At 52.8% G+C, this 12,180-nt stretch overlaps 1 pseudogene; it reads right to left on the bottom strand.

The window, feature by feature from the left end:
- Nucleotides 1-11,182: 11,182 nt before the first annotated feature.
- On the bottom strand, nt 11,183-11,361 carry LOC134010172 (U2 spliceosomal RNA; annotated as a pseudogene).
- Nucleotides 11,362-12,180: the final 819 nt, after the last annotated feature.

Here is a 12,180-nt window from a genome sequence, read left to right as displayed (position 1 = left end):
TCTCCATCGACTGTCTGTGCTCGGCGGCCACCTGCTTAAAAGGGATTAAAACAGGGTCCGCCGCCACTTCCTCCACCTCTTCCACTTCCTCCGCCACCTTCTCCATTTCTACCGCCACCTTCTCCATTTCTACCGCTCCCTCCATTGCCACCTCCGCCCTCTTTTCCACGTGCCCCCTTTCGGCCACCACAGGCTCCACGGGCGCCCTGCCCGCCCGGAGCTTGTTGGCGAAGGACTGAGGACAGTCTCTGAACAGGTGGGAGAGCTCGCCACATAGGTTGCAAGCTCTACCATTTGGGCACTCCGCGAAGACGTGCCCGATTTCCCGACATTTTCCACAAACCACCTCCTGGCACGCCTCCGCGAGGTGCCCATGCTTCATGCACTTTCTGCATAACTTTGGCTGTCCCATGTAGTGCACGAAGCCCCTGTTCTCCCCCAACACTATGATTGAGGGTAACTGCCTCAGTCCTTCAAAAACTGTCGGATCTGGAACCTGCTGGATGGGCACTCTCCAAGCTCCATTCCATATGCCATCCAGATCCTTCACTAACTGGAATCCCTTTAACTGTGCAGTACCTTTTCAACCAGACACAGATATCCTCGGGGTTCACAGTCTCATTAAACATCCTGACAATCACCACTTTCAAGGTGTTGTCAGTTTTTCAATGCAGAACGCTTGGGTCACTTGATCTTTGCTCACCTCGAAACTTTCACCAGAATTCTTTCAATACCATGGCCGTGCTGAAACTGACATCAAAGCCCTGCCCGGCGGGCAAGGCCACGATGCAGTTCAGCTCGGCCGGCGAGAACCTGAGCAGCTTCTGCAGCATCTTCCTCGAGAAGTCCAACCTGGACATCTCCGCCCTCTTTCCTCCCACCACCTTGAACATGAAACGCACACTGTTGTGCCTCCTCATGCCGGCACGAGCGGCCGACATCCAGGGGGGTGTTCCATCAACGTTGATTAAGGAAAAGCTAGACTTATCTCGTCAAGTCTCACTTACTTTAGCGAGAGTTCCGTTCCATTAAGGTGGCTTATTTTAGTTCTAGCTACGTAACCAAGGTAACTTATACTTCGGAACTAGCCTGATCCGTGTCAGGATAAAAGTCAAGCTAAACTAAAATGTGTTGCAAATAATTTCAAACAGGCGGAAACAGAATCTCAAAAGACAGTTCCGTCGAGTAAATTCCTGCGCGCAAACCACTTTAGTCCGTGTTTGGAAACGTAAATTCAGACTTTTTGAAGTGGAGACATTAATGATTTAGCTACATGTTTACTACATGCTTATCTCCAAAAAATATATTAATTTAAATAAACAAGTTAAGAAATAATGTCACTTTTGTTTTCAAAAGCCATTGGTTAATTGACATAAAATAAGGACTTAGAAACTAAGCAGAGCGTCTAGACAAGTTACAATCAATTATGGCGTATCCGTTCTTTGACAACCCTGTGGTGGATGAAGGTGCTCAGATTATACAAAGAGCGTTTATCCCACCAGCCCCAAGGGTCTTCAGAGACAGAAGTAATGGTTCCCTGACCAGTATCTGTGGAAGAAGTATAGGTTCAGCGGGCCCAGCATAGTTTATCTAGATAAATGTAATTGTCATTCTTAAAAAAAAAAAAAAACATAAATATATATATATATATATGAAATAACACTTTAGCAACTCTTAAGGATGGCAATGAACACATAAGAGCAGCCTACCATCCTTTGTAAAAAGTAATAGAAAGGAGAGTAGACTATAATAGTAGAAAGGAGGGTAGTAGACTGCAGTCTATGTAGGTAGGCCTAGACTATGTAGTCTGCTGGAATCACACACAAGGAAGCAAACCAACTGTAGCCAAGCCTTGACACTGTTCAGTCTGTCTGCATCTGTCTGTCTTTGCATGTGGGACATTCTTGAACGGGCAACTATGCCAGGAAATATGAAGGGTATACCTTGCTCCAAAGCAGTACCTGAATATTATCATCAGTTTTTCAGGTAATCTTGAAACACAAAGAATCAAGGAGGACTTTTTATTCAATTGTATAAAGTATTTTCATTGTTTAAAGTAGCCTATATGTTGACAAGCCTCTATATTACCTCTCCTCTGGCTTCCCCAATATTATAGGTGCAATATACTGTCCCCATGGGTGTATCCAGGCCCATTGGAAGACTCGGGGGCAAAAATTAGACCAAGTGCCCTACTGTCTGCCAATAACATTGTGAAATATGCTTGAGTGCACAGGATGCCCCATGCAATAAATGAGTGTGCCCTTTATAAATGTAAAAAGAGTTCCTTTATAGTATAGAAAATGTGATGCAGTACCCTATAAGGTGCCCTTACAATGGCCTAAATTGGACTGTTCCCATGCCCTTACTTCCAATGGAAAAAGGTGCTGTTATGAAGTGCCCTTTATGCTGCCCCTACATGACAGTGTCCTAAATGTTGCCCTTTCCAAAGAAGACAATTAGATTCTGTGCCCAACAGTCTCCCCTAATGTTCCCAGTAGGGCATGCTTTCCCAAAGTGAGGCTGTGACAACACTTGGTACAGCCACAGTCTGTCACTGTCCAAGCCCCCTCTGGATCTGTGGAGGCAGAATGTTAATTGGAAATACTCGTAATATAATAATGATAGTCATGCTGAGCAATTTTAAATGACTGTTCTGCCAAACAAAGTGTGCAGTTTGGGTCACCTTCTGATCTAAAAAGTCAGTGCTGGATCTGTGCAATACTAGTCATTTCAGTGAATCCCCATTTAAGTCATAGTTATCTTTCACTTTTATCTTAAAGCTCAGCATTTAGCCTATCAGTTAATAAATGTGTGTGGCAAAGTTATTTTGAAGTAATTTTTGATTCAAGATGTGAAGACAAAAACATTATTAGCCCACATCAAGTGCAATTAACCATGGCCTTCTTCAGTGTTTTGAATTTTATCCTACAATTTTCAATTGCTGCCACGTTCTTTTTTGGGCTATTATTCTCAATCTCCTGTTGAGAATATCGACCATAGGCTAGCCTGTCAGAACAGTTTCAGACAGCTCATCAAATTACGCTAATTATCAGTAGGCCTAAATGCATATATATATATATGTAAAGTAGATTTGGTAGGTCTACAATTTACGCATTTTAACGGTCGTAATGGTTTGACAAGTTGTCTCCCTTGTCATGTTAATTGCGGCAACATTGTCCTTTTTGGGGACAAAAAAACTCAAAAAATCAATTTACGCTGCTGAAACAACACACCTCTGCTGCTTTACGCTATACTTTTTGCGACATAACACCTCTTTTCGACGATCGCCTGATCTGGGCTGCACAGTCTAAGCTTATTGAGGTCTAGCTTGAATTAGCGTTGCCTGTTAGTGGAACGGCTTGAGGCTTAAGTCTAAGTTGACGTTTACCCAAGTGAGACTTATTCGTGTTAGCGCAACTATTTGGCCTACATAGACAACGTAGGTGTCAAAAGTTTCGTCTTGGTAGCGATTGAGTTGCTTCTATTGGAATTTACGTTCCGTTGCATGGTTTAGGCTGAAGTTAAGTTTTTGTGGCGAAAAGTGAAGCTAACGGTGGCTAATTTGCTAGCCACAGTCACTGACGTTACTAACGTCACTACGTCACTGAGATCATTATTTTCGCTAGCAAGATCTCATTCGATTATTAATTTCCATTAAGCCTATACCAGCAGGCACATTTAAAGAAATGTGATCTGATTGATTGGGGTAATGAGGCACTTAAGATGAGCCTATACATTTCCCCAAAACTTTCGCATTTAGCTTATCGGCAATTTTTTTCCCAAGCTGCTTGTTTTGCTCTGGTGGCGGTGTTTGACTTAGCCATGATAATATGCTTATTGTCTAGAGACTAATTATAATAGTTTGCTCGGATGGCGAGAATAGCCTATCACCGCTCTCTCTTTCGTCTTTTCCACCATCATACCGTTAGAAAATCACGGTTTTGGTGATCGACCTTTCCTGCCTTTTGAAGTAGGACGTGCACGTGCAATTTCCCTGATAAGTTTAGCCTGATTGAAATTAACCACATGATTTGGATGCGGATCAGCCGTTGACGAACCGATATTAGCTTTTCCCACTCATCTCGCTAATGTTAACGGGCTAAAGGGACAATTGATTAACTTAGCTTCAACCCTTACAACGAACGGGGCCCTGCCACCAATCAAGGATTGGTGGCTAGGCTACACCAAACAAACATTAAAACTCACAAAAAGACTATGTACAAACAAGCTATGGACACACTACTAAACAAGACAAAAAGGAAACACCTAGTGAAATACCTAACAAATAGGACACACAGAACAAACAATAAGCTAAACAAAAAACAGGCTAAACTATACAAACACAAGACAAGGCCCACAGGGGGAACGGGTGAAGTGGTGGCTGCCCGGAAGGTGGTGGTGGTGGGGGCGATGAGGGTGTTGAACGGGGAACGCCGTCTGGCCTTCGGGGACGGAGGTCGGAGTGCAGAGCTGGTGTGGTGATATGGTGGCATGGGGGGCTGAGCTAGATGGACACGTCCTTCCACCTTTCAACCCCCCATGTGTCTCTGGCGGTGTCCGGGTGGTGCTTGAAGTCCAGGATGGCGTAGTCCCTGAGGAGGAGAGTGATTCTCCTCCTCTGGACGGTGAGAGGTTGGTCCTGTTTATGGTAGACCCTGATGTTCCTTGTCTCCCATATCACCTGCTTGACGGCGCTGACGATCCTCCACTGATGTTGTAGGCGGGGGGTCGTGCAGCCTCCCGGAGGACCGAACAGGATGTCGTCCGCCGCCAAGCGAGGCAAGGTGATGTTCCTGTAGAGGGAGACAGAGGGAACAAACAGGGCCCAGACCCGCCTGGCCACGGTGCACTTGACAAACAGATGGTAGATGTTTTCAGTGTCAGTGCAACCGTGGGGGCAGAGCTCGGTACGGGCTATGCGCCGTCTGTACATGAATTCTCTGGTGGGGAGACAGCCGTGAGCAGTTGACCAGTTTAGATCCTTTTGCTTATTGCTGATGCACTTGTGGCTGATGTTTTTGTATACCTGTTGGATGTCCAGGGCCGGCCTGGCCTTGAGTGGTGTGATGTTGTCCTTCCCTCTGATGTGTGCCATGATGTCCTTGTATTTCCAGGAGGCCAGGCCGGCTGCGGGCAGACCCGTCCTGAAGGCAAAGTTCTTCCACTCCTTGTATACTTTCGGGGGGTCCCAGCAGTAGGGCACAGTGTGGTTGATGGTGGTGTTGGTGATACGGAGTGCTCTGAGTATGGGTGTGGCGAAGTACCTCTCAAAGGCTCCTGCCTTCCTGTCCGGTTTATGGATGTTTGTGACCAGTTGGGAGAGGCCCTGTGCCCTTATGATGTTGAGGATGTCTGGGACCCCCTTCCCCCCCTTCTCCTCTGCGCTGTACATGATGGTCCTCTTCAAGCGCTCCATGTTGCTCCCCCAGACAAAGGTGAACATCAGCCGCTCGATGGTCTTGCTCGTCACCCTGTCCGGGGGAAACACCCTACCGACATAGAGGAGAATGGGGAGGATTATTGCCTTCAGGATCAGGATCTTACCCGTTATTGTGAGGGACCGTGCACTCCATTGGGCAATCTTCTGTTTGGCTTGACTGATGGTGTTGGCCCAGGTCAGGGTCCCTTTCCCGTTGTTCTGGTAGATGACTCCGAGCAGCTTGATGTTGTCTGTTTTTACAGGGAAAGAGGTGGTCATCGCTTCTTTCCAGTGTTGCGACAGGTACAGTTCGCTCTTACCTCGATTGACCAGGGCGCCAGTGGCTGCACAGTAGTCGTCCACCACCTTCGTTGCCGCGGCGATGGACCGACTATCCGTGCCGACGATGGTGATGTCATCCATGTGCGCCACCACCTGAAGCCTCTCTCCCTGGGCCCCCGGGAGGTGGTAACCCTGGATGGTGTGTGTAGCTCTGATTTTATGGAGGAAAGGCTCCAGGTAGATGACGTACAGCAGGGGTGCTAGGGGGCATCCTTGTCTGACCCCTGACCGGATAGGAAAGGGGTCTGTGAGCTGTTTGTTGACCAGGACTCTGCTCGTGATGTTGTTGTAGCAGAGCCTGGTCCAGTGGATGAGGTGTTGTGGGAAGTTCATCCTCCCTAGCACCTCCTGCAGGAAGCCATGGCTTACCCGGTCGAAGGCCTTCTCTTGGTCGAGGCAGAGGAGCGCGAAGGGGGACCTCCGCTCCTGGGAGTGGAAGATGAGGTCTCTCACCAGGAGCAAGTTGTCATTGATGGACCTTCCGGGGACGCCGCAGGTCTGGTCCGGGTTGATGACTGTGGGGAGGTGTGTTTGGAAGCGCCACATGAGGGCCTTCGTGAGAATCTTGTAGTCCGAGCAGAGGAGGTTGATGGGGCGCCAGTTCCGAAGGTCCTTGAGGTCCCCCTTCTTGGGTATTAGTGTAACTGTACTCTGTCGCATTGATTCTCCTAGCCTCCTTTCCCTGTAGACTGCCCGGAGGACCTGGGCCAGATCGCCCTTGACGAGTTCCCAGAAGGCCTGATAGAATTCCGCCGGGATCCCGTCCGGTCCCGGGGCCTTCTGGGTGTTCATGGAGTGCACGGCCCGGGTGAGCTCCTCCAGGCTCAGCTCTGGTTCCTCGCTCTCGCCCCCCTCTTTGATTTGGTCCAGACCGTCAAGGAAGGTTTCCGCCAGAGCCCCGTCTGCCGGCTTGGTGTCAAACAGCCGGCCGTAGAACTCCTCGGTCACCTCCCTGATGTTGTCGCTGTCCGTGACGGTCTGGCCGCTGGTGTTATAGAGGGACTGGATGCCTTGTTGTTTGGACCGTGCCCTGCGGAAAAAGAATCTTGTGCATTTCTCCTCCTCCTCCAGGCCCCGGATTTTATCCCTGAAGGTCTTCCTCTCCTGTTCTTCCCGATAGAGTGTGGCCAGATGTTCCTTGGTCTCTGACAGCTCCCGGGTCACGTCGAATCCTCTGAGTTGGAGGAGGCTAAGGCGTTGTAGGGCCTCGTTGTGGTGGTGAAAACGGGCCCTTTGTTCCCTAGCCTTCCTCCTTCCCACCCCTCCGAAGAACCCCTTGACCCGGGACTTAACCATTTCCCACCACTCTATCGGGGATGTAAATAATTCCTTCAGGGTCCTCCACTCCAGGTAGCGCCTGGAGAAGGAGTGGCTAGTGGAGGGGTCCTGGAGTGCCGATGTGTTCATCCTCCAGGGCCCCCTCGTTGGTCTGACTGGCCCCTCCCATCACAGGGTCACGGTCAGCATCCTGTGGTAAGAGAAGTGCGTCGCCTGGGTCTTGAAGGCGCACACTCCCAGGCCTGGCGAGAGCAAGAACATGTCGATCCTTGAAGAGGCAGAGCCCGAGGATCTCACCCACGTGTGTGTTGGGGGGGACGTGCCGCCGACGTCCACCAGGGAGAAGTCGTTGATTATGTCTTGTAGTGCTGTGGTAGATCTGTCCTTCCTGGGTTTGCTCCGATCCTCGTCCCTCAGAGCGCAGTTGAAATCGCCCCCTACCACTACTGGCATGGGGGTCATCAGGAGAGGTCGGAGCTTGGCGTAGAGGGAGACTCTCTCTGCGACGCTGGTGGGGCCGTAGACGTTGATGACCCTGAGCGGGGAACCCCGGACCTCCAGGTCGACGGCCAGGATCCGCCCGCTCTCGACGACTCGATGGCTGATTTGTCGGAGGAATGGATTGGCCACCAACATCCCGACCCCGTCCGCTCTGGCCGTGTTGGAACCTGACCAGAGAGAGTCTCCCCGAGTCCACTCCCCCTCCAGAAGTGCATCCATCCCTTTGTAGGGGATGGCACACTCCTGGAGGAGGTAGATGTCGGCCGGTTGTGTTGAGAGGTGTCTGAAGACGGTTGCCCTCTTCTCCTGTTGTAACATACTGCGGGTGTTGAGTGATGTTATTGTGATGGTCATGGTGATTGTGATGGTTTGGCGGGTCCGGCGATTCCTGTGGCGATGATTTGGAGGTTCCTGATGGCCTCCTGTGCGTAGTCCGGATAGGGCACCTCCCCCTGGTTGCTCACGGCTTCGTCGTCCCCCCACCGTCTGCCTGGTGGTGGAGGTTCGGCCGGCACGGAGGGTCCTTGGGTGGGCCGGGGCTGGCTGGTCTGATCCTGTGTGGGCTCAGAGACTGCTGTGGGGGGTTGGCGTCTGGACTTGGGGCAAGGGCGGGGACGTGGGGGGAGGGGAGGAGGGAGGGGAGGGGGGGGGGGAGGGAAGGGGGCCTGGAGGCTTTAGTGGTGGTTCCGGGGGAGAGGGGGAGTCGGATGTCGAGGTGGAGTCGTCTTCGGAGGTCGCAGTGGTGGTTTTACGTTTCCTCTTCAGAACGACTTGGTTCCAGTCTGTGAGCGGCGTGTTATTGCTGTTTTCATTGTACAGTGACTGGGAATGTGGGGGTAAGTCGTGGGGGGTGACTATCCCTACCAGGGCCGGCTCCCTTACGGTTACCGACCCGGCAGGGGTGGAGGTGCGTATGGGAAGGTATATCGGGGAAGTCATGTCAGTGGAGTCAGAGTCCTGTAATGTTGGCTGATTTGTCGTGACGGGTGTCGGTTGGAGAGGGATGGGTAGGTCTGTCTGAGGGTCCAGTAGGCCTAGTTGTGTCAGTGGGGGGGAGACTGCCCCCGGTGGTAGGATGTCGGTCTTTGGGTCGAGGGTGGGGTTGGTGGGGGAGTCAGGAACCGGGTCGGGGTCCGTAATGATGAATAGGGGGGGTGTGGAGGAGTCTGAAGGGGGGGGGTCAGGGGTAGGGGAGGTGGGAGGGGCAGGGGTAGGGAAAGTCGGTAGAGGGGGATCGGCTGGCTCTATCTGAGGTGAAGCTCTTGGTGCTGCCGTAGTGGTGGTAGTGGCCGGTCTCCTGGTTTTGTTGGCGTAGGACTGGGGGCAGTCTCTGTAGAGGTGTCCCTGAAGCCCACACAGGTTGCAGGGGCGTGTGTGGGTGCACGCCACCGTGGGGTGTTCCCCTCTACAGATGCGGCAGATCATCTTTGTGCAGGCCGCGGCCAGATGTCCAAGGTGGCCGCAGTTCCTGCACAATTTGGGCATACCGTAGTAGTGGACGGTGCCCCTATGGTTCCCCAGGTTGATGGTACTGGGGATGTGTTGGACACCGCCCACCGCTGATGGATCCGGTGTGAGCTGGACCAGCCATTTCCGTGCCCCGGTCCACACTCCATCCTCGTCCAGGACCCTCTTCGCTCCAGAGTTGACGCGGGCATAGCGGCGCAGCCAGACCTCCACGTCGTACTCCTGCACAGCTTCGTTGTGGAATTGGATGGTGACTACTTTGTTTTCCCTGTCTGAAAGTGGTTCTGTGTGGAGATGACTGAAGGGCGGGTTATTTTTGTTTTGACGGTACATGGTCCAGAATTGCTCTAACAGTTGTGGTGTTTTGAAACTGACCTCAAAGGTGTTGGGGGTTGAGGGTGGTTTCACCAGGCAGTTGAGGTCGTTTGGCACAAAGCCCATACCTCGTTGGAGTACGGCTCTGCTGAATTCCAGGCGGGTCATTCCGGTTGTCGTGTCTTTCTGTCCTGTCGTTGTTGCGGTGGTTGTGGATCCTGTGGTGGCTCCGTCCCCGGCAGCCTCCTCGGATTTCACTGTCACTCTGACGGCGTTCACCCGTCTCATTGCCCCAGGGTTCATCCTGGCAGCCATGATGATGGTGGTGGTGCGTGTCCCCCGGACCTGCTAGGGTGAGGGGGGGGGGGGAGAGAAAACTCAGAGCGGGCTGAGGCCACTTGGTAGCCCGTCCCCAAGGGACGGCACTCTCCTGTGGCTCGCCCGCTCCTAACGTTGGTGTTGGGGCTCCTGGCCCTCCTCCCGTCTGGTCTGGGGTGAAAGTCTCCCTGTGAAGGGCAGAGGGAGACCTGAGAGCAAGGTAAGGCCACCCGAGTGCTTGGCCCTAGGGGTGCCACTCTCCTGTGGCCTGCCTGCTCTCGGCGAAGGTGGTGGGGCTCTTGCCCGTCTGTCCCTCCTTCCTCCCTCCGGGTCTGGTCTGGCGGGAAAAGACGATCTCGATCCCGACTTGTCGAGCGGTCTGGCCAACCGCAAGGGAGGGGGGGGTATGGGGATCCGGGAGAGTGCGGAGTACTGGGAGTGGAGGGTCAGGCCGGTCTACAACGACCTAGCCTCTCCTCCTGCTCCTCTGCCTCTCGCCTCTCACCGGGGCCAGCGGGCACCGGAGGCTTCCGGTCCCGTCCTGGGTGTTCCGCAGCTGGACGGGTCCGGGAGTCGGCAGGGGTGCTGGGAAAGGCTGGTGGGGGTCGGGGCCGGTCTACCACGACCTAGCACCCTCCTCCTGCCTCCTGCCTCTCACCAGGCCCTGTGGCACCGGAGGGTTCCGGGCGTTCCGCAACTGGGGGGGGGGGGATGGTTGGGCTGGAGATTTTGGCCGAACCGCGGTCAAGCCACGTATTCTGCCTCCGTCTCCAGCCGAGTGGTGAAAAAAAAGGGGGAAAGTAGTGAGAGAGAGAGGGGGAACCGATACCTGGTTTCCCACCGCACAGTCAACAAAGTAATCGCAAGCCGTGTCCCATACACCGCTCGACCCCGGACTTTCGATTCCCTTGTTCACCCATGCGCCTGAAGGGGAACCAGAGTGCCGATTTGAAACGGCCCAAACGGCCTACCCCCAACCCCTCCGTTGGCCCTGACTCACCCGTCCGCGGCGGCGAACCGCATCCTTATCGGGAAAAAAAGGCGCGGAAACGCCACGGGCCGCAGAGGGGCTCGGCCCGCCCGCTTGGCTTTTCTTTTATCGCCGCAATTTCTCCATTTCACGGATCGCTTTTTCTCGATTAAGATCCCTACGTGTTTATCGTATGCGCCTTCCAGCCAGTCGACTCCGTGTTGGTGTGGGCTGACACGGCGATAAAAAACTCATTCCGATTGCCTTCCCATTTTTCACCTCGGCCGCTGACTGTCAGCCAGTTCTCTCTCTCTCTCTCTCTCTCTCTCTCTCTCTCTCTCTCTCTCTCTCTCTCTCTCTCTCACTCACAGCCCCCCCCCCCTTTGAGGTCTCTCTCTCTCACTCACAGCCCCCCCCCCCTTTGAGGTCACTCACCTCACTTTTTTATTTTTTTTATTTTTATTTTTTTTTATATCTAAAAGGGCGGGAAAACGCCACCGGCCGACAGGGCTCCGCCCACACCCCCTTTTCACCCCGTTTTTTTCACTAGCTTTTCTCTTTGACACGCTTAGAAAGAGTGCACCCTTCCCGGAGACGCTGCAATACCGGGGCGATGCGCGGAGCGGACGGAGCGAGCCCCTGTTCCGACTCCCTGTTGCAAAAATCCGTTTAATATGTTGTCCTCGCATGGAGGACATATCAGATATTAAACTGATACAGAACAGATTTTTTTTTTTTTGAAAGAATTTATTGATCATTTGCAGCCAGACAGAGCATTAAAAACACATTTCAAGTATCATTTTACATTTTCAATTTGCATGTCTTAAAACACTTTAAAAAGGCATAAATTTGGATAAAAAACACGTGCTTGGTCAAATTTAAAAGTACGTATGTTAAAAGGCAATACTTAAAACAAAACAATACTTTAAAACACAGTGTGATAAAAGCCATAAAATGTGTTACATCAATACAGGGTTAAGACATGTTAAGAAATGTGTGTAAAAGTTTTAAAAGTCTCTGCTGTGCAAAGAAGGGGGAGCTTGGAGTCCATAAACGGGGCCGATTCCTCCCGCTCCGCCGAACCGGTCACCGCTCCGTTTTTCCTCTGGGGCCCAGCGGAGATCCTCGACCACGGCAGCCATTCCGGCGCAGTCAGGCCGCGGCCGCCCGGACCACTTCACGTGGGTGGGGGCCCCTTCCGAATGGCGCGTGGGACGTACCACCCTAGGGTCCCTGTAGCCAGCCTCGCCACTGCCTGGGTGGCCGTCTCCACGCGCTTCCCCACCAGCAGGTTTCTGGAGGTCCACAGTGCCTCTTTGTAGCATGTCAGGGTGAGCCAGAGCTGGCGGAATTGTCCCGATGGTATGGGTCTCTGGCTCACCCCGTAGAGCACCAGCTGTGCTGTCAGGACCTCCCCTGCTGGCAGGCTCGGGGTTATCAGGGGCCCCGCTTGGATCCACAGGTCCCGGGCGGCCCTGCACTCCCAGAGCAGGTGCCGCACGGTCTCCTCTCCGCCACAAGTCGGCCGTGGGCACCCTGATGTTGTTCCCATGCCCCGGGAGTGCATGAC

The sequence above is a fragment of the Osmerus eperlanus genome, chromosome 23 (assembly GCF_963692335.1).
Source record: "Osmerus eperlanus chromosome 23, fOsmEpe2.1, whole genome shotgun sequence".
Lineage (NCBI taxonomy): Eukaryota > Metazoa > Chordata > Actinopteri > Osmeriformes > Osmeridae > Osmerus > Osmerus eperlanus.
This window is presented reverse-complemented; position numbering and strand designations above follow the sequence as displayed.